Raw genomic sequence first — 19,814 nt, 5'->3', positions numbered from 1 at the left:
CAGGACCTGGGGACAATGACACTAAGCGTAGCGGGATCAAAGATCTGGAGGGGTAGAAGCATGGTCAGGGACCCTAAAGCTATTACTCACTATACCTTAGACACACATGAGGCAAATATGCACCAGAATGTCCTTATGACCATCATCACAAAGTATATAGAAGCATTTACAGTTGATTTTTGAGGAAAGCAAGAGTTAAGGCTCCAATATCCCGGAGTGTTGAAAATCTGCATATAACTCTTGATCCCTGAAAAACTTACTGAAAGTCTACTCTTAGCTAGAAGTCTTAGTGATAACAAAAATAGTCAATTAGAGAGAAAAAATGGCGGCGGAGTGAATGGAAGCTACACAGACCATCTCCCAGGACCAAACTGGAACAATGAAAATAAAGACAAATCATCAGGAAGGAGCAACCGAAAGGCAGCTTGGAGGACCACATAACCAGGGACACTGACTCAATCCTGGTGGGCTTGCGAGGACATGAGAGGGGGACGGAAGCCCACTATCCACAGCGGCCTGGGCTGGGACCTGCTGCGGCCTTGGCTGTGACCAGCGGCCTTGGCTGGAAGTTGTACCCTCAGCTGGGTCCTGTGGCCTCGGCTGGGACCAGCGACTGCGTCGGCTGAGTCCTGCGACCTCGGCTGGGTGCTATGCCCTCAGCAGGGACCAGAGGCCTCGGCTGGATACTGTGCCCTTGGCTGGGTCCTGTGGCTCCGGCTGGGACCTGCGGCCACCTCAGCTGGGTGCTATGCCCTCCGCTGGGTCCTGCGACCTTGGCTGGGTGCTACGCCCTTGGCTGGGACCTGCGGCCTCAACTGGAAGCTGCAACCTCTGCTGGGTCCTACGACCTCGGCTGGATGCTACGCGCTAGGCTGGGAGCTGCCGCAGCCTTGGCCACCCTTAGCTGGGAGCAGTGCCCTCAGGTTAAAGTCCCAGGCGACTCCATGGCGCAGAGCCCGGACACAGGCTAAATTGGCAGCAGCCACTCACCTTGGGCTCAGGCAGAGGAAAGGCAGACTGGACTGGAACTGTCTAAGGACACTCGGGATTTGGAGGGCGCTCAGAGCTTTTGCTGAGTGCAGGCACACAAGACTGTGGTCATCTTAACCCTTCTCAGGACCCTGGGGAGAGGTGGTGGCCCCTTCCTCAGAGATTCACCCCACCCATGTCCATTGAAATGCTAATTGAGGCCCATTAACAACCAGCATCTGCCCCAGCACAGGAAAATCCTTTTAAGCTGAGCACCTGAGGGAGTTTTTCATTCAACACAGAAGTCAGGGCTCTTCAGGTGACCTCTACTAATAGCCTCCAGGCAAAAAGCTAGAGGATAACTGTACCATTCCCTGGGCTAGCAACTTTAACCAGGAAAGTGAGACTTGACAGTGGTGTTGAATGTGGGTCCTCCCTGGCTCATACAAACCCAGGAGAGGGAGCCACAAAGAGAAGAATACCAACACCCACAGGGGAAATTTGGCAGTCTCCAAAGCCCACTGTGATAGCCAAAATGGTAAAACACAGAAACAAAAGCCAAATGAAAGAACAAGAGACCTCTACTGAAGATGAGATAAATGAGGTGCAGTTAAGCAAGTTAACAGAAGAAGAATTCAGAGCCATGATTTTGAGGAAGGTCAACAGCATGTGTAAGGACCTGAGTACCATGAGTAAAGACATAAAACTGTTGAAAATCAGCCAGTTGGAAATTAAAAACCACAAAGAAGAAATGAAGAATGACATATCAGAAATAAAAAAATAATTGGAAAGTCTAAAATCAACCAATCAGAAAACCAAAAGGAAAAAATAATTAAAAATCAGGAAAACAGCTTAAAAGAACTGTGGGACAACTGGAAACGTAATAACATTCGCATCATAGGAGTCCCCGAAGAGAATAAAATGAGCAAGGGTTAGAGAATATATTTGAAGAAATAGTGACAGAAAACTTTCCTAATTTGGTAAAGGAAGAAGGCATTCAAGTTCAAGAAGCACAGAGAGCCCCAAGTAAGAAGAACTCAAACAAGCCCACACCAAGACACATAGTAATCAAAGTGCCAAAAATTCAAGACAAAGAGAGAATCCTAAAAGCAGCAAGAGAGAAGCAACAGGTTACCTACAAAGGGAACCCCATTATGCTCTCAGATGACTTCTCACAAGAAACACTACAGGCCTGAAGGGAATGGCATGAGGTAATCAAGGTCATGAAAAACAAGAATCTGAATCCAAGACTACTCTACCCAGCAAGGCTATCGTTCAAAATAGAAGGTCAAATAAAGAGCTTCTTGGGGGAAAAAAAAAAAAAAAGGCTAAGTGAATATACAGTGATACCTCGGTTCTCGAACATAATTTGTTCCAGGAGGACGGTCGAGAACCAAATTGTTCGAGAACCGAAGCAATGAAACCCAATAGGAAATAATGGAAACTGGATTAATTCGTTCCAAGCCCCAGAAAATGCCTATTTACTGGCCTAATTTGTATATAATATGTAGAAAAACATAAGTCTCAACAAGAAATAAAAGTGTACAGTATGTCTAAGGGTTAAATTCAGTGTAAAGCGTGACTCTCTCCACAAAGCGTGACTCTCTCCACAAAGCGTGACTCTCTCTCTGCACTCACACTGATGACGCAAGCAAGGCGCGCTGGGCCGAATGAATGCCATTCAGATCAACTCGGCTCATCTCGGAAGTTCGAGTTCCAAATATTTGTTCGGATTCCAAGACAAAAGTTTCTCGAATCTCCTGGTCGAATACCGATTTGGTCGAAATTCGAGGCGTTCGAGAACCGAGGTATCACTGTATTTGCACCAAACCAACACTGCAAGAAATGTTAAAAGGACAGCTGTAATTAGCAGGAGAAATAGAAAGAAAAATATAACCACACTAAACAAAAATGGCAATAAATAAGTACATATCAATAATCACCTTAAATGTAAATGGATTGAATGCTCCCATATAAAGGCAGAGTAGCTGATTGGATAAGAAACCATGACTCATCTATATGTTATTTACAAGAGATCCACCTCACAACAAAAGACTCACATAGGTTGAAAGTGAAGGGATGGAAAAAATCTTCTAAGCAAACAGAAAGAAAAAACAGTTGGGGTAGCAATACTCATATCTGATAAAATAGATTTCAAAATGAAGGCCATAACTAGAGACAAAGAATGCCACTACATAATATTGAGAGGATCTATCCAATAGGAAGATATAACCTTGGTAAACATATATGCACCCAATATAGGAGCAACAAAATATATCAAAAATCTTCTGGAGGATTTCAAAGGAGATATCAATAGCAATACAATCATAACAGAGAACCTCAACACACCACTGACATCACTGGATAGATCCTCTAGTCAAGAAATTAGCAAGGAAACAGAGACTCTAAATGAAGCACTAGACTAAATGGACTTAATAGATATCTACAGAGAAGTACACCCCAAAACTACAGAATTCACATTCTTCTCAATTGCACATGGGACATTCTCAAAGAGAGACCACATACTAAGTCTCTACAAGTTCAAGAACACAGAAATCATATCAAGCATTTTCTCAGATCACAATGGCATGAAACTAGAAATCAATTGCAAAAAAAAAAAACATGCAAAGACATATGAACACATGGAAGCTAAATAGCATGCTATTAAACAATAAATGGGTTACCGAGGAGATCAAGGAAAAAATTAAAAACTTCCTGGAAATTAATGAAAATGAAGACACAACAACACCAAATCTATAGGATGCAGTGACATCAGTTCTTAGAGGAAAGTTCATAGCACTACAGGCCTAACTCAAAAAACAAGAAAAATCTCTAATAGACTATCTAACCTCACAACTTAAAGAACTAGACAGCAAAGAAAAAGAAAACCCCAGAGCAAGTAGAAGAAAGAAAATAGTAAAGATCAGAGCAGAAATAAATGACAGAGTCCAAAAAAAAAAAACAATTTAAAGAATCAATGAAACAAAGAGCTGGTTTTACGAAAAGATAAACAAGATTGATGGACCATTAGCTAGACTCACCAAGAAACAAAGAGAGAGAACCCAAATACACAAACTCAAAAATGAAAGAGGAGAAGTAACAACTGACACCACAGAAATACAAAAGATCGTTAACAACTACTATGAACAATTATATGGCAACAAATAAGACAATCTAAGCGAAATGGACAAATTTCTAGAAACACATAGTCTCCCAAAACTGGACTGGAGAGAGATAGAAAATTTGAACAGACCAATTACAACAGAAGAAATTGAAGATGTAATCAAGACTCTCCCAGCAAACAAAAGCCCAGGCCCAGATGGCTTCACGGGGGAGTTTTACCGAACATTCAAAAAAGAACTAACACCCATTCTCCTAAAACTGTTTCAAAAAATTCAGGAAGAAGGAAGACTTCCAAACTCGTTTTATAAGGCCAGCATAATTCTAATTCCAAAACCAGAAAAAGATATTACAAAGAAAGAAAACTACAGGCCAATATCCCTGATGAACATAGATGCCAAAATCTTGAACAAAATTCTAGCAAATCGTATCCAGCAACACATCAAAAAAATTATTGACCATGACCAAGTGGGATTCATCCCATGGATGCAAGGCTAGTACAATATTTGCAAATCAAAAATGTAATACACTACATAAACAAAATGAAGAACGAAAACCACACGATCTTATCAATAGATGCCGAAAAAACCTTCGACAGAATCCAGCATCCATTTCTGATAAAAATGCTCAGCAGTGTGGGAATAGAGGGATCATATCTACACATAATGAAGGCCATATTTGAAAGACCTCCAACCAACATCATACTCAATGGGCAGAAAATAAAGACATTTTCCTTAAGAACAGGAACAAGACAAGGATGCCCACTTTCGCCACTCTTATTTAACATAGTAGTGAAAGTCTTAGGCACAGCAATCAGACTGGGAGAAAAATAAAAGGGATCCAAATGGGAAAGGAGGAAGTGAAACTGTCATTATTCGCACATGACATGATACTAAACGTAGAAAACCCCAAACACTCCATCAAAAATTTACTAGACTTAATAAATGAATTTGGCAAAGTAGCAGAATACAAAATTAACATCAAGGAATTGATGGCATTCTTATACACCAATGATGAACTCACAGAAGGGGAAATGAAAAAACAATCCCGCCCTGGCCGGTTTGGCTCAGCGGTTAGAGCGTTGGCCTGCGGTCCGGAGAGACCCGGGTTCGGTTCCCGCTAGGGGCATGTACCTCGGTTGCAGTTTGTCCCCGGCCCTGGTTGGTCGTGCGGGTGGCAGCCACTCGATGTGTCCTTTTCACGTCGATGTTTCTCTCTCTCTCTCTCCCTCCTGCTCTATCTGAACAAAGAATGAAAAAGTGTCCTCGGGTGAGGATAAAAAAAAAAAAAAAAAATCCCATTTTTCATTGTGGCAAAAAAATTAAGATACCTAGGAATAAACTTAACCAAAGAAATAAAGGACCTATTTGCAGAAACTACAGGTCATTGAAAAAAGAAATAGAGGAAGATATAAAAAAGTGGAAGCACATACCTTGTTCATGGATTGGAAGAATGAACATCATTAAAATGTCCATACTACCCATAGCAATCTATAGATTCAATGGAATCCCCTTCAAAATACCAACAACATACTTTACAGAACTAGAACAAATACTTTAAAAGTTCATATGGAACCAAAAAAGTCCTCGAAAAGCCACAGCAATCTTGAAAAGAAAGAACAAAGTCGGAGGGATCACATTACCAGATTTCAGGTTATAATACAAAGCCACTGTAATCAAAACAGCCTGGTACTGGCACAAGAACAGGTATATAGACCAGTGGAACAGAACAAAGAACCCAGAAATGGACCCAAGGCAATATGCTCAATTAATATTTGACAAAGGTGGCAAGAGCATACAGTGGAGTAAGGACAGCCTCTTCAATAAATGGTGTTGGGAAAATTGCACAGCTACATTCAGAAAAATGAAACTAGACCATCAACTTACACCCTACACAAGAATAAACTCAAAACGATAAAAGACTTAAATGTGACTCATGAATCCATAAAAATCCTAGAAGAAACTGTAGGCAACAAATTTCAGACATCATATGCAGCAGAATTTTCACTGACACATCACCTAAGGCAATAGAAACAAAGCAGAAAATGAACACATGGGACTACATCAAACTCAAAAGCTTCTGCACAGCGAAAGATACAATCAAAACAGAAAGGCTACCCACTGTATGAGAGAGCATAATTGCCAATGATATATCAGATAAGGGGTTAATTTCCAATATATATAGAGTGCTCATACAACTCAACAAAAGGAAGACAAAGAACCCAATTAAAAAATGGGCAGAGGAACTAAATAGACACCTCTCCAAACAGGACATACAAATGGCTAAGAGACATATGAAAAAATGTTCATCATCACTAATCATCAGAGAGATGCAAATTAAAACAACAATGAGGTATCACCTCACACCTGTCAGAATGGCCGCCATCAACAAATCATCAAACAACAGGTGTTGGCTTGAGTGTGGAGAAATACACTGCTGGTGGGAATGCAGACTGGTGCAGCCACTATGGAAAAGAATATGGTGTTACCTCAGAAAATTCAAAATTGAATTGCCATTTGACCCAGTGATCCTACTTCTAGGAATATACCCTAAGAAGCTTGAAACACCAATCAGAAAGAATATATGTACCCCCATGTTCATAGCAGCACTATTTACAATAGCTAAAATCTGGAAACAGCCCAAGTGTCCACCAGTAGACGAATGGATAAAAAAAGCAATGGTACATATACACAATGGAGTACTATGCAGCCGTAAGAAAGAAAGATCTCTTCTTCTTTGAGACGACATGGAGGGACCTGGAAAGTGTCATTCTAAGCGAAACAAGCCAAACAGCAAAAGACAAATACCACATGATCTCACTTATATATGGAATATAATGAACATAACAGTCTGAGGAATACGGTAGACCCAGAAACATGGAAGTAGTGCACAGACTGACATCCGTCAGAAGAGGGGTTGGGGGTTGGGAAGAGATAAACCACAGTAGTTATATGCATGTATACATAACCAATAGACATGGACAACAAAGCCGGTGACGGATAGGGTGGGGAGTTGTGAGGGGGGTGCCAATGGGGTAAAAAAGGAGAAACATCTGTAACAAAAAAATTAATTAATTAATTTTTTTAAAAAAAAGAAAGAAACACATTGAGTGGCTGTCACCCAGAAGACCAAGCAGGGCCAGGGACACACTGCAACCGAGGTAAATGCCCTTAATGGGAACTGAACCAGGGTTTCTCTGGAACGTAGGCCGGAGCTCTAACCGCTGAGCCAAACTGACCAAGGCTGTATCAGCCTTGAGAGAGCACCTTGTCCCAATTTGCATAAGCCTGCTAAGAGTAGACCCTTTTACAGGTTAAAAATACTGATTTCTTTATATTTCACAAAAATGTCTTCCATGGCTATGATAAATGCCTGAAAAATAGACATAGAAGTAAAACTTCCAGACCAGTGAGAAGAAATAACATGATCTGTAATTATGTCATTAATGTGGCAGGCAGTACAGGATTTCCTGTACTGCTCCCACGTTTAGATGAAATCTTCTGCACATTGAGACGTTAGAAGCCGGGTTCCAGTGAAATGAAGAAATTCATGTTGCTGACTAAACTCGCAATATGTGGCCGCGTCTCCTACCAGAGTGGGTCCATGTAAGAACCTCATGTGAGAGGCTTCACTTTTCAAACAGAGTTTTACTGGGACAGCTGATCATAGGACTGTGTCCTATTCCTCATAAGTTCTGAAGCACAGAGCATTAGGCTAATAGATATATAAGAATATGAATGAGAAAATATTTCAGTGTCCTTTCTTTTATTTTTTAAAAATAATTTTTCTTTAACGCTGAAAATATTACAGACATCCCTCATTTTGCCCCCATTCAGTCCCTTTCTGCCCGCTCCAAACCCTCTTCTACCTTTTCCACACAATTGTCTGTGTCCATTGGTTATGCATATATGCACGTAAGTACTTTGGTTTATCTCTCCTGCACCCTCCATTCCCTTTGAGGTTCATCAGTCTAAAAATCAATTTGTACTTCTTAACCCCTTCACCTTTATCACCCGTCCCTTTGACCCCCCTCCCATCTGGTAACCATCAAAAATGTCAATGTATCTGAGTCTCTTTCTGTTGTGCTTCTTCATTTGGTTTCCACATTAAATTGTTGATCGATAAGTATTTATTGCCATTTGATTCATATTTTTATGTTCTTTTTCAAACACGTTTCAACATTTGATATAATCTTGGTTTAATGGTGATGAACTCCTTTAGCTCTTTCTTGTCTGGGAAGCTCTTCATATGTCTCTCAATTCTAAATGACAGCTTTGCAAGATAGAATAATCTTGGTTGTGGGTCCTAGCTTTTCATCACTTTGAATATTTCTTGCCACTCCCTCTGGCTTGCAAAGTTTCTTTTAAGAAATCAGCTGACTGTCTTATGGGACCTCTCTTGTAGGTTATTAACTGCTTTCTCTTGCTGCTTTCAAGATTCTCTATTTATCTTTAACTTTTTGCATTTAAATTATGATGTGTCTTGGTGTGGACCTCTTTGAGTTCATCTTGTTTGGGACTCTGTGCTTCCTGGCCTTGTATGTATGTTTCCTGCATGCAGTTAGGAAAGTTTTCTGTCATAATTTTTCAAATAGATTTTCAATTTCTTGTTCTCTCTCTCCTCTTCTTGCACCCCCATGATGCGAATATCGCTTCACTTGAAGTTATCCCAGAGGCTCCTTACACCATCCTCATTTCTATGGATTCTTTTCTTTTTTGGCTGTTCTGATGGGTGTTTTTTGCCACCTTATATCTGTAATTGATTGTTTCATTCTTGGCTTCGCCTAGTCTACTGTCTATGCTCTATAAATTGTTCTGTATTTCAGTTAGTGCATCCTTTATTTCTGACTAATCTTTTCACGCTCTTGAGGCCCTCACTAAGTTCATTGAGCATCCTGATAAGCAGTGTTTGAACTATATATCTGTTAGATTGCTTATCTCCATTTCATTTAGTTCTTTTCCTGAAGTGTCGTTTTGTTATTTCAGCACATGTTTCTTTGTCTCCTCATTTTGGCTGCCTCCCTGTGTTTGTTTCCATTAGGTAGAGTTGCTATGACTCCTAAGCTGGTAGGGTGCCTTATTGTAGTAGGTATTGTGTAGAATCCAGTGGCCAAGCCTCCCTGATCACCCAGGTTGGGCTCAGGAGGTGTTCTCCCCATGTGGACTGTACATCTATCTGTTGTAATTGAGTCTTGATTGCTGTTGGCAGATCATTGGGAGAGATGTACACAGACTGATCAGCTTAAGTACTACCTGTGACCACTGACCACTGATCTCTGACCACCTTGGAGGATCAGCTGAGCAGAGTCCCACCACACAGAGCAAGAATCATTTCAGCAGGTTTCTGGTGCGCACTGAGTCCACAACTTGAGTATTTGATTTCTGGAGATGGTTGGGTTGTGGAGCTTGATGTGGTGTGAAGCTGTCAACTGGGTATGTTGGCTCAGGGCCTCCCAGGCGATGCTGGGGAAGGTCTTCCACCACCTGGGTTCTACCTGGGGCCAATAGGCATATGCTACAAAGCGATCTACTAATGGCTGATTCTTGTAGTGGGCTTTGAGGTGCCCAGGAGAGGCCAAGTTGTGAACCAAGGCCAGCTGCTGCTAGTGCTCAGCATGGGGCCACTTATCAAGAGGTATGAGGCTCACTGAGGCCAGATGCTCCTTGTTTGAGAGATTTTAGGAAAATCCAAAGCATGAGCCCAAACAGGTTATTCCTATGGTAAAGACACTGAAAATAGCATAGTGGACTGAATTTTGGGTGGGACAGTGCCTCAGGGAATCGTGAGGGCAGGGCTAACAGAGTGAGCCAGGTTTTCTGGACAGTGGGTAAAGTCTCACCAAGGGAGCAATGGCCTCCACCAGCACATCTGTCCAGGAGAAAGCTGCCCCTTCAGCTCTCACCTGGATGCCAAATAACTCAGATTTTCCCTGTATGTCTCTGGTGCCATTTAAGCATTCTTCCCAGTGCTGGAGCCTGGAGAGAGCAAGTCAGAGTAAGTCCCTGTGCCAGCCCTTTAAGTGGAACTGCCTGGGACTCCAATAGCCTCAGCCTCCCTCAGCATCAATAGCTGTTGGTTTTCACAACCTGAAGTTATGTGAACTTCACTTCCTGGCCATGAAACCCTTAGCTGGGGCCTGGTGTGGGATGGGAACACTTCACTCCTCAGGGAGAACCTTAACAGCCTATGTATCCCTCCTAATTTTATCTACCACACATGGGCATGTAACCAGCCTGTCCATGCTCCACCCTTCCTACCAATCTCAATGTGGCTCCTTCTTTAATTTGGTAGTTACTGGAAGTCCACTCAGCTCAATTTCAGGAAATTCTGAAGGATGGTTGTTGTGTAGTTTAGTTCTAATTTTGATTGGGTCTTGGGCGGAGGCAAGTACTGTGTTCAACTTTGGGAACATCTTGACGGAAATTCTCTCAATGGAGTTTTTTTTTTTTTCTTTTAATTTATTTTATTTCATTTTTTATTGATTTATTTATTCTTGTTACAGATGTTTCTCCTTTTATGCTCTTTAATTCCTCCTTCCCCTTCCCTTCCCACACTTTCCCCACCTATGCTATCCATGTCCATTGTTCATACATACATGCATATAAGTTCTGTGGTTTATCTCACCCCCCACCCTTTTTTCTGGGGATTGTCAGTCTGTACCCCACTTCCACATCTCTGGGACTACCCTGTTCCTCAGACTGTAATGTTCATTATATTTCACAAATAAGTCAGATCATGTGATATTTGTCTTTCTCTGCTTGGCTTGTTTCACTTAGGATAATACTTTCCAGTCCCTCCATGTCGTCTCAAAGGATGAGATCCTTTTTTCTTACAGCCGCATAGTACTCCATTGTGTATATGTACCATAGCTTTTTTATCCATTCGTCTACTGAAGGACCTTTGGGCTGTTTCCAGATCTTAGCTATTGTAAATAGTGCTGCTATGAACATGGGGGTACATATATTCTTTCTGATTGGTATTTCCGGGTTCTTACAATATATTTCTAGAAGTGAAATCACTGGGTCAAATGGAAGTTCAATTTTTAATTTTCTGAGGTAACACCATATTGTTTTCCATAGTGGCTGCACCAGTCTGCATTCGCACCAGCAGTGTACTAGAATTCCCTTTTCTCCACACCCTCGCCAACACTTATTGTTGGATGATTTGTTGATGGCGGCCATTCTGACAGGTGTGAGGTGATACCTCATTATTGTTTTAATTTGCATTTCTCCGAAGATTAGTGATGTAGAGCATTTCTTCATATGTCTCTTAGCCATTAATATGTCCTGTTTGCAGAGGTGTCTATTTAGTTCCTCTGCTCATTTTTTAATTGGGTTCTTTGTCTTCCTTTTGTTGAGTTGTATGAGAACTCTATATATATATTGGAAATTAACCCCTTATCTGACATATCATTGGCAATTATACTCTCCCATACAGTGGGTAGCATTTCCATTTTGATGATTGTATCTTTCGCTGTGCAGAAGTTTTTGAGTTTGATATAGTTTCATGTGTTCATTTTCTCCTTTGTTTCTGTTGCCTTAGGTGATGCATCAGTTAAAATTCTGTTGCGTATGATGTCTGAAATTTTGTTGCCTACATTTTGTTCTAGGATTTTTATGGATTCATGAGTCACATTTAAGTCTTTTATCCAGTTTGAGTTTATTCTTGTGTACGGTGTATGTTGATGGTCTAGTTTCTTTTTATGCATGTAGCTGCCCAATTTTCCCAAACCTATTTGTTAAAGAGTCTGTTTTGATTCCACTGTATGCTCTTGCCACCTTTGTTAAATATTAGTTGAGCATATTGCCTTGGGTCCATTTCAGGGTTCTCTGTTCTGTTCCACTGGTCTATATACCTGTTCTTGTGCCAGTACCAGGCTGTTTTGATTACAGTGGCTTTGTAGTATAACCTGAAATCTGGTAATGTGATCCCTCCAACTTTGTTCTTCTTTTTCAAGATTGCTGTGGGTATTCAAGGTTTTTTTGGTTCCATATGAACTTTTGAAGTATTTGTTCTAGTTCTGTGAAGTATGTCATTGGTATTTTGATGGGGATTGCATTGAATCTATAGATTGCTTTGGTTAGTATGAACATTTTAATGATGTTGAGTCTTCCAGTTCATGAACAAGGTATGTGCTTCCACTTTTATAAGTCCAATTCTATTTCTTGTTTCAATGACCTGTAGTTTTCTGCAAAGAGGTCCTTTATTTCTTTGGTTAAGTTTATTCCTAGGTATCTTAATTTGCCGCAATGGTAAATGGAATTGTTTTCTTAGTTTCTCTTTCTGTGAGTTCATCATTGGCATATAAGAATGCCATCAATTTCTTCACATTAATTTTGTATCCTGCTACTTTGCCAAATTTATTTGTTAAGTAGTAAATTTTGATGGAGTCTTTGGCATTTTCTATGTTAGTATAATGTCATCTGTGAATAATGACAGTTTCACTTCCTTCTTTCCAGTTTTGATCCCTTTTATTGTTTCTTTATGTCTGATTGCTGTGGCTAAGACTTCCAATACTATGTTAAATAAGACTGGTGAAAGTGGGCATACTTGCCTTGTTCCTGTTCTTAAGGGAAATGCTTTTAATTTTTGCCTGTTGAGTATGATGTTGGCTGTAGGTCTTTCATATATGGCCTTTATTATGTTGAGATATGATCCCTCTATTCCCACATTGCTGAGCATTTTTATCAGAAATGAGTGCTAGATTTTGTCTAATGCTTTTTCAGCATCTATTGATATAATCATATGATTTTTGTCTTTAATTTTATGTGGTGTATCAAATTTATTGATTTGCGAATATTGTACCAGCCTTGCATCCCTGGGGTGAATCCCACTTGGTCATGGTGAATAATTTTTTTGATGTATTGCTAGACTTGATTTGCTAGTATTTTGTTGAGAATTTTGGCGTCTATATTCATCAGGGATATTGGTCTGTAGTTTTCTTTCTTTGCAGTGTCTTTATCCGGTTTTGGAATTAGGGTTATGCTGACCTCATAAAATAAGTTTGGAAGCGTTCCATCTTCTCAGGTTTTCCAAATAGTTTGAGGAGAATGGGTATTAGATCATCTTTGAAAGTTTGATAAAACTTCCCCAAAAAGCCATCCGGGCCTGGGCTTTTGTTTGATGGGAGTTTCTTAATTACATTTTCAATTTTCTTTGTTGTTATTTGTCTGTTCAAGTTTTCTATCTCTTCCCAGTTCAGTTTTGGGAAACTGTGTGTTTCTAGAAATTTGTCAATTTTGCCTAGATTGTCTGATTTGGGGCGTATAATTGTTCATAGTATTTTTGATGATCCTTTGTATTTCTGTGGTGTCCATTGTTACTTCTCCTCTTTCGTTTTATTTATTTGTTTTCTCTCTTTTTGTTTCTTGGTGAATCTAGCTAAAGGTCCATCAATCTTGTTTATCTTTCAAAAATCCGCTATTCGTTTCATTGATCATTTGAATTGTTTTTTAGTCTCTATGTCATTTATTTCTGCTCTGACCATTACTATTTCCTTCCTCCTACTTGCTCTGGGTTTTTCCTTTTACTTTCTAGTTCTTTAAGTTGTAGGGTTACAAAGTCAATTGGGTATTTTTCTTGTTTCTTGAGGTAGGCCTGTAGTGCTATGAACTTCCCTCTCAGGACTGCTTTTGCTGTATCCCATAGGTTTTGTGTTGTTGTGTGTTCATTTTCATTGGTTTCCAGGAAGTTTTTAATTTCTTCCTTGATCTCCTCGGTGACCCATTTGCTGTTTAATAACATGCTATTTAGCTTCCATGTGTTCAAATGTCTTTGCATGTTCTTGTTGCAGTTGATTTCTAGTTTCATGCCATTGTGATCTGAGAAGATGCTTGATATGATTTCAGTCTTCTTGAACTTGTAGAGACTTAGTTTGTGTCCTAACATGTGGTTTATCTTTGAGAATGTCCCATGTGCACTTGAGAAAAATGTGAATTCTGTAGTTTTGGGGTGTAATTCTCTGTAGATATCTATTAAATCCATTGGTCTAGTGCTTCATTTAGAGTCTCTGTTTCCTTGCTAATTTTTTGTCTAGAGGATCTATCCAGTGATGTCAGTGGGGTTTTGAAGTCCCCTGCTATAATTGTATTGCTATCACTTTCTCCTTTGAAGTCTTTCAGAAGATTTTTAATATATGTTGGCGCTCCTATATTGGGTGTATATATGTTTATCAAGGTTATATCTTCCTGTTGAATAGATCCTCTCAATATTATGTAGTGGCCTTCTTTGTCTCTAGTTATGGTCTTCATTTTAAAATCTATTTTATCAGATATGAGTATTGGTACCCCAGCTTTTTTTCCTTTCCATTTGCTTGGAAGATTTTTTGCCATCCTTTTACTTTCAACCTATGTGAGTCTTTTGTTGTGAGGTGGGTCTCTTGTAAATAATATATAGATTTGTCATGTTTTCTTATCCAATCAGCTACTCTGTGTCTTTTTATGGGAGCATTCAATCCATTTACATTCCAGATGATTATTGATATGTATTTATTTATTGCCATTTTTGTTTAGTGTGGTTATATTTTTCTTCCTATTTCTTTTTTTTTTTTTTTTTTAATCCTCATCCGAGGACATTTTTTGTTCAGATAGAGCGGGAGGGAGAGAGAGGAAGAGAGAGAGAGAGAAACATCGATTTGAAGGGACACATCGAGTGGCTGCCACCCACACGACCAACCAGGGCCGGGGACAAACTGCAACCGAGGTACGCGCCCTTAGCGGGAACCGAACCCGGGTCTCTCTGTACCACAGGCCGACGCTCTAACCACTGAGCCAAACCAGCCAGGGCTTTCTTCCTATTTCTTCCACTAATTACAGAAGTCCTTTTAACATTTCTTGCCGTGCTGGTTTAGTGCTAATATATTCCCTTAGCCTTTTTTTTTTTGGTCTGGGAAGCTCTTTATTTTACCTTCTATTTTGAATGATAGCCTTGCTGGGTAGAGTAGTCTTGGATTCAGATCCTTGTTTTTCATGACCTTGATTACCTCATGCCATTCCCTTCTGGCCTGTAGTGTTTCTGTTGAGAAGTCAGCTGAGAGCCTTATGGGGTTTCCTTTGTAAGTAACCTGTTGCTTCTCTGTTGCTGCGTTTAGGATTCTCTTTTTGTCTTTAATTTTTGGCATTTTGATTACTATGTATCTTGGTTTGGGTTTATTTGGGTTCTCCTTACTTGGGGCTCTCTGTGCTTCTTGAATTTAAATACCTTTTTCCTTCACCAAATTAGGGAAGTTTTCCGCCACTATTTCTTCCAATATATTCTCTAACCCTTGCTCATTTTCTTCTTCTTCGGGGACTCCTATGATGTGAATGTTATTACGTTTCCAGTTGTCCCACAGTTCTCTTAAGCTGTGTTCCTGTTTTTTAATTGTTTTTTCCTTTTGATTTTTTGATTGGTTGATTTTTTTTTTATCCTATCTTTTAATTCACTGATCTGGTCCTCGGCTTCCTCTACTCTGCTATTTAGACCTTCCAATATGTTCTTTTTCTCTGATATGTCATTCTTCATTTCTTCTTGGTGGTTTTTAATTTCCAACTGGTTGATTTTCAACATTTCTATGTCTTTACTCATGGTGCTCATGTCTTTACACATGCTGTTGAGCTTCCTCAAGATCATGGCTCTGAATTCTAGTTCTGTTAACTTGCTTAACTGTACCTCATTTATCTCACCTTTAGTAGAGGTCTCTTGTTCTTTCATTTGGCTTTTGTTTATGTGTTTCACCATTTTGGCTATTACAGTGGGTTTTGGAGCCTGCCAAATTATTCCTGTGGGTGTTGGTGTTCTGCTGTTTGTGGCTCCCTCTCCTGGGTTTGGATGAGCCAGGGAAGACCCATGTTAAACACCATTGTCAAGTCTTACTTTCCTGGTTAAAGTTGCTATCCCAGCAATGGTACAGTTTTCCTCTAGCTTTTTTCCTGAAGGCTATCAGTAGTGATTACTTGAAGAGTTTTTCTCTTGAATGAAAATCTCCCTCAGGTGCTCAGTGTAAGGAGATTTCCCGAGGGTGGGGCAGATGTTGGTTGTTAATGGGCCTCAATTAGCATTTCAATGACCACCAGGTGGGGTTGAATCTCAGAGGGAGAGGCTGCCACCTATCCCCAGAGCCCTGGAAATGAGTAAGATGACCACCGTCCTATGTGGCCGCAACTCAATAAAAGCTCTGAGCGCCCTCCAAATCCTGAGTATCCCCACTCAGTTCCAGTCCAGTCTGCCCTCCCTCTGCCGGAGCCCAAGGTAAGTGGCTGTGGCTATTTTAGCTTCTGTCCCAGCTCTGCGCTGTGGAGCCACTTGTGAGTTTAACCCAAGGGCACTGCTCACAGCTGAGGCCACTGCTCACAGCTGAGGCCACTGCGACCATGGGCTCTCAGCCCCTCTCTTGCATCTCCGCAAGCCTACCAGGATTGAGTCAGTGTCCCTGGTTATGTGGTTCTTTAAGCTGCTTTTCTGTTGCTTTTTCCTCACGATTTGTCTTTATTTTTGTTGTAATTCCAGTTTGGTCCTGGGAGATGGTCTGTGTAGCTTCAATTCACTCCGCTGCCATTTTGGAATCTCCCTCTACCCTGTCTTCTAACCCACTGATCCGGTCTTCAGCTTCCTCTACTCTGCTGGTTATTCTTTTCAATGTGTTCTTAATTTCTGCTATGTCATTCTTCATTTCCACTTGGTTGGTTTTCAATGTTCCTATATCTTTTTCTTTTTTTTTGCCTCCATTATTTTTATTAATTAATTTATTTATTTTTGTTACAGATGTTTCTCCTTTTCCCCCCACTGATACTCCCCTCCCCCTCCCTCCCAGTCCTGTCCCCAACTTTGTTGTCCATGTCCATTGTTCATGCATACATGCATATAAGTTCTGTGGTTTATCTCTTCCCCCCAACCCCCCTTCTGAGAATTGTCAGTCTGTACCCCACTTCCACGTCTCTGGGACTACCCCGTTCCTCAGACTGTTATGTTCATTATATTCCACAAAAAAGTGAGATAATATGATACATGTCTTTGTCTGTTTGGCGTGTTTCGCTTAGGATAGTACTTTTCAGTCCCCTCAGTGTTGTCTCAAAGAGTGAGAGATCTTTTTTTCTTACAGCTGCATAGTACTGCATTGTGTATATGTACCACAGCTTTTTTATCCACTTGTCTACTGATGGACACTTGGGCTGTTTCCAGATCTTAACTATTGTAAATAGTGCTGCTATGAACATGGGGGTACATATATTCTTTCTGATTGGTGTTTCAGACTTAGGGCACATTCCTAGAAGTGGGATCACTGGGTCAAATGGAAATTCAATTTTTAATTTTTTGAGGTAACACTATATTGTTTCCGATAGTGGCTGCACCAGGCTACATTCCCACCAGCAGTGTACTACAGTCCCTTTTTCTCCACACACTTGCCAATACTTGTTGCTTGATGATTTGTTGATGGCAGCCATTCTTACAAGTGTGAGGTTAAACCTCATTGTTGTTTTAATTTGCATCTTTCTGATGATTAGTGGTGTTGAGCTCCTTACTCATGTTGTTGAGCTTCCTCAATATCATTGCTCTTAATGCTACCTCTGATAACTTACTGAATTGCATTTCATTGATCTCATCTTCAGTATAGTTCTCCCTTTCTTTCATTTGGGATTTGTTTTTTTGTTTCACCATTTTGGCTATCTCTGTGGGTTCTGGAGCCTGCCAAATTTTACCCATCAGTGTTGGTGTTCTGCTGTTTGTGGTTCCCTCTACTGGGTTTGAATGAGTGTGGGAGGACCCATGTTATACACCACTGTTGAGTCTTACTTTCCTGGGTAGATTTGCAAGCCCAGGAAAGGTTCAGTTATCTTCTATCTTTTTGTCTGAAGGCTAGTAGTCTCAGTTTCTTGATAAGGTGTTCAGGATAAGAGGATTTCCAGAGGGTGGGGCAGATGCTGGTTTTTAATGATCATCGATTTTCATTTCTCTGGCCTAGCTGGGTGGCATTAAATCTCTGAGAAAGGGGCTGCTGCTTCTCCCTGGAATTCTGGGAAGGAGCAAGATGGCCACTATCCTGTGTGACCAAAATTCTCAGCAAAAATTCTCAGCACCCTCCAAATCCCAAGTGTCCCCACACAGTTCCGGTCCAGCCTCTCCTCCCTCTCCCAAAGCCCAAGGTGAGTGACTGGAGCTAATTTTGTGCTCTGTCCCAGCCCTCTGCACTGTGGAGCTGGCTTGGGATTTTAACGCCCAAGGAGCTGCTCACAACTAAAATAGCTGCTGTCCCTGGGCTCCCAGCCTGCACTCTCGCACCTCTGCAGACCTACCAGGCTCGATTCAGTGTCCTTTTTTCCTGTCCCTGGTTATGTGGGTCCTCTCCAGCTGCTTTTCTATTGCTTTTTTCCGATGATTTGTCTTTATTTTAGTTGTAATTCCAGTTTGGTCCTGGGAGATGGTCTGTGTAGCTTCCATTTACTCCATCGACATTTTGGAATCCCCTAATATTTTTTTTTTTGATCCAATATCCTGGCAGGCTGTTCTATTCTTTCTGGAGTTTGTTGGAGCACAGCAGTGGCCGACAACAGTCAGGCCTGAAAGCACTGGTGGTGCGCCTTCCTTTCCTTCCTAAGTAATTCATTGTATGTGTGCACCACAGTTTATTTTAATATTGATGGATATGTTAGTATTTAATTTGGGGCTATTGTGAATAAAGCTGGTGTGAGCATCTAATTCAAGTTTTGGGTTTTTTTTTTTTAACAGACATATGTAATCATTTTCCTTCTCTAAGTAATCTGAAAATAAATTATTGGGTCATACAAAGATGTATTTTAAACATTATAACAAATTTCCAAACTATTTTCTAGAGTGGTGGTGCTTGTTTACATCCCAGCAGCAACATAGGCACATTCCACATGCCCCGCATGCTCCCCAAAAACATGGTATTGCCAGTCTATGAATCTAATTATTCCCGTGAGCATGAAGTGGTATCTCCTTGTGTTTTAATTTGCATTTCCTAAATGACTGATGAAACTGAGCATCTTTTAATGGGCTTATTGGCAACTTGTATTTTTGAAGTGTCCATTTAAGTTGTGCTCATGTTTTGTTTTGTTGCCCTTTTTCATTATTTATTTGTACAAGTTTTTATATATGCAGACTGAATCCTTGGTTAGTTATGTGTATTGTAAATATTTATGTAGTTGCTGGTTTGCTTATTTATTTTATTATATTTTATATTTTTTATCACTTTTCAATTTCAAGAAATATTACATAGAAAATACAGAGTGTTTCTATGCACTTTCTCTCCCCATCTCTAATCCCCCACATTGTTTTTCTTATTACCAACATCTTCCATTAATGTGGCACATCTATTGAAATGAATATATTTATATGGATACATGTGAGAAACTGAAGTTCACAGTGTATATTAGCATTCACTCTTTGTGTTACATAGTTTATGGATTTGACAAATGCAGAATAGCGTGCATCAACATTATAGTATCATATAGAATAGTTCTTCTGTCCCAAAAATGAATTGAATACCTTTGTGAAGCTTTTTTTTTTTTATCCTCACCTGAGGACATTTTTGCATTTATCTTCAGATAGAAGCAGGAGGGAGACAGGGAGGAAGAGAGAGAGGAAAACATTAATGTGAGAGAGACATACTGACTGGCTGCCACCCACACAAACCCAACCGGGGCCGGGGACAGACTCCAACTGAGGTACATGCCCTTAGTGGAAACCGAACCCTGGTCTCTCTGGTCCGCAGACCAGCACTCTAACCG

This window comes from Molossus molossus, unplaced genomic scaffold (genome assembly GCF_014108415.1).
Source record: "Molossus molossus isolate mMolMol1 unplaced genomic scaffold, mMolMol1.p scaffold_m16_p_13, whole genome shotgun sequence".
NCBI classification, from domain to species: Eukaryota; Metazoa; Chordata; class Mammalia; order Chiroptera; family Molossidae; genus Molossus; species Molossus molossus.
This window is presented reverse-complemented; position numbering follows the sequence as displayed.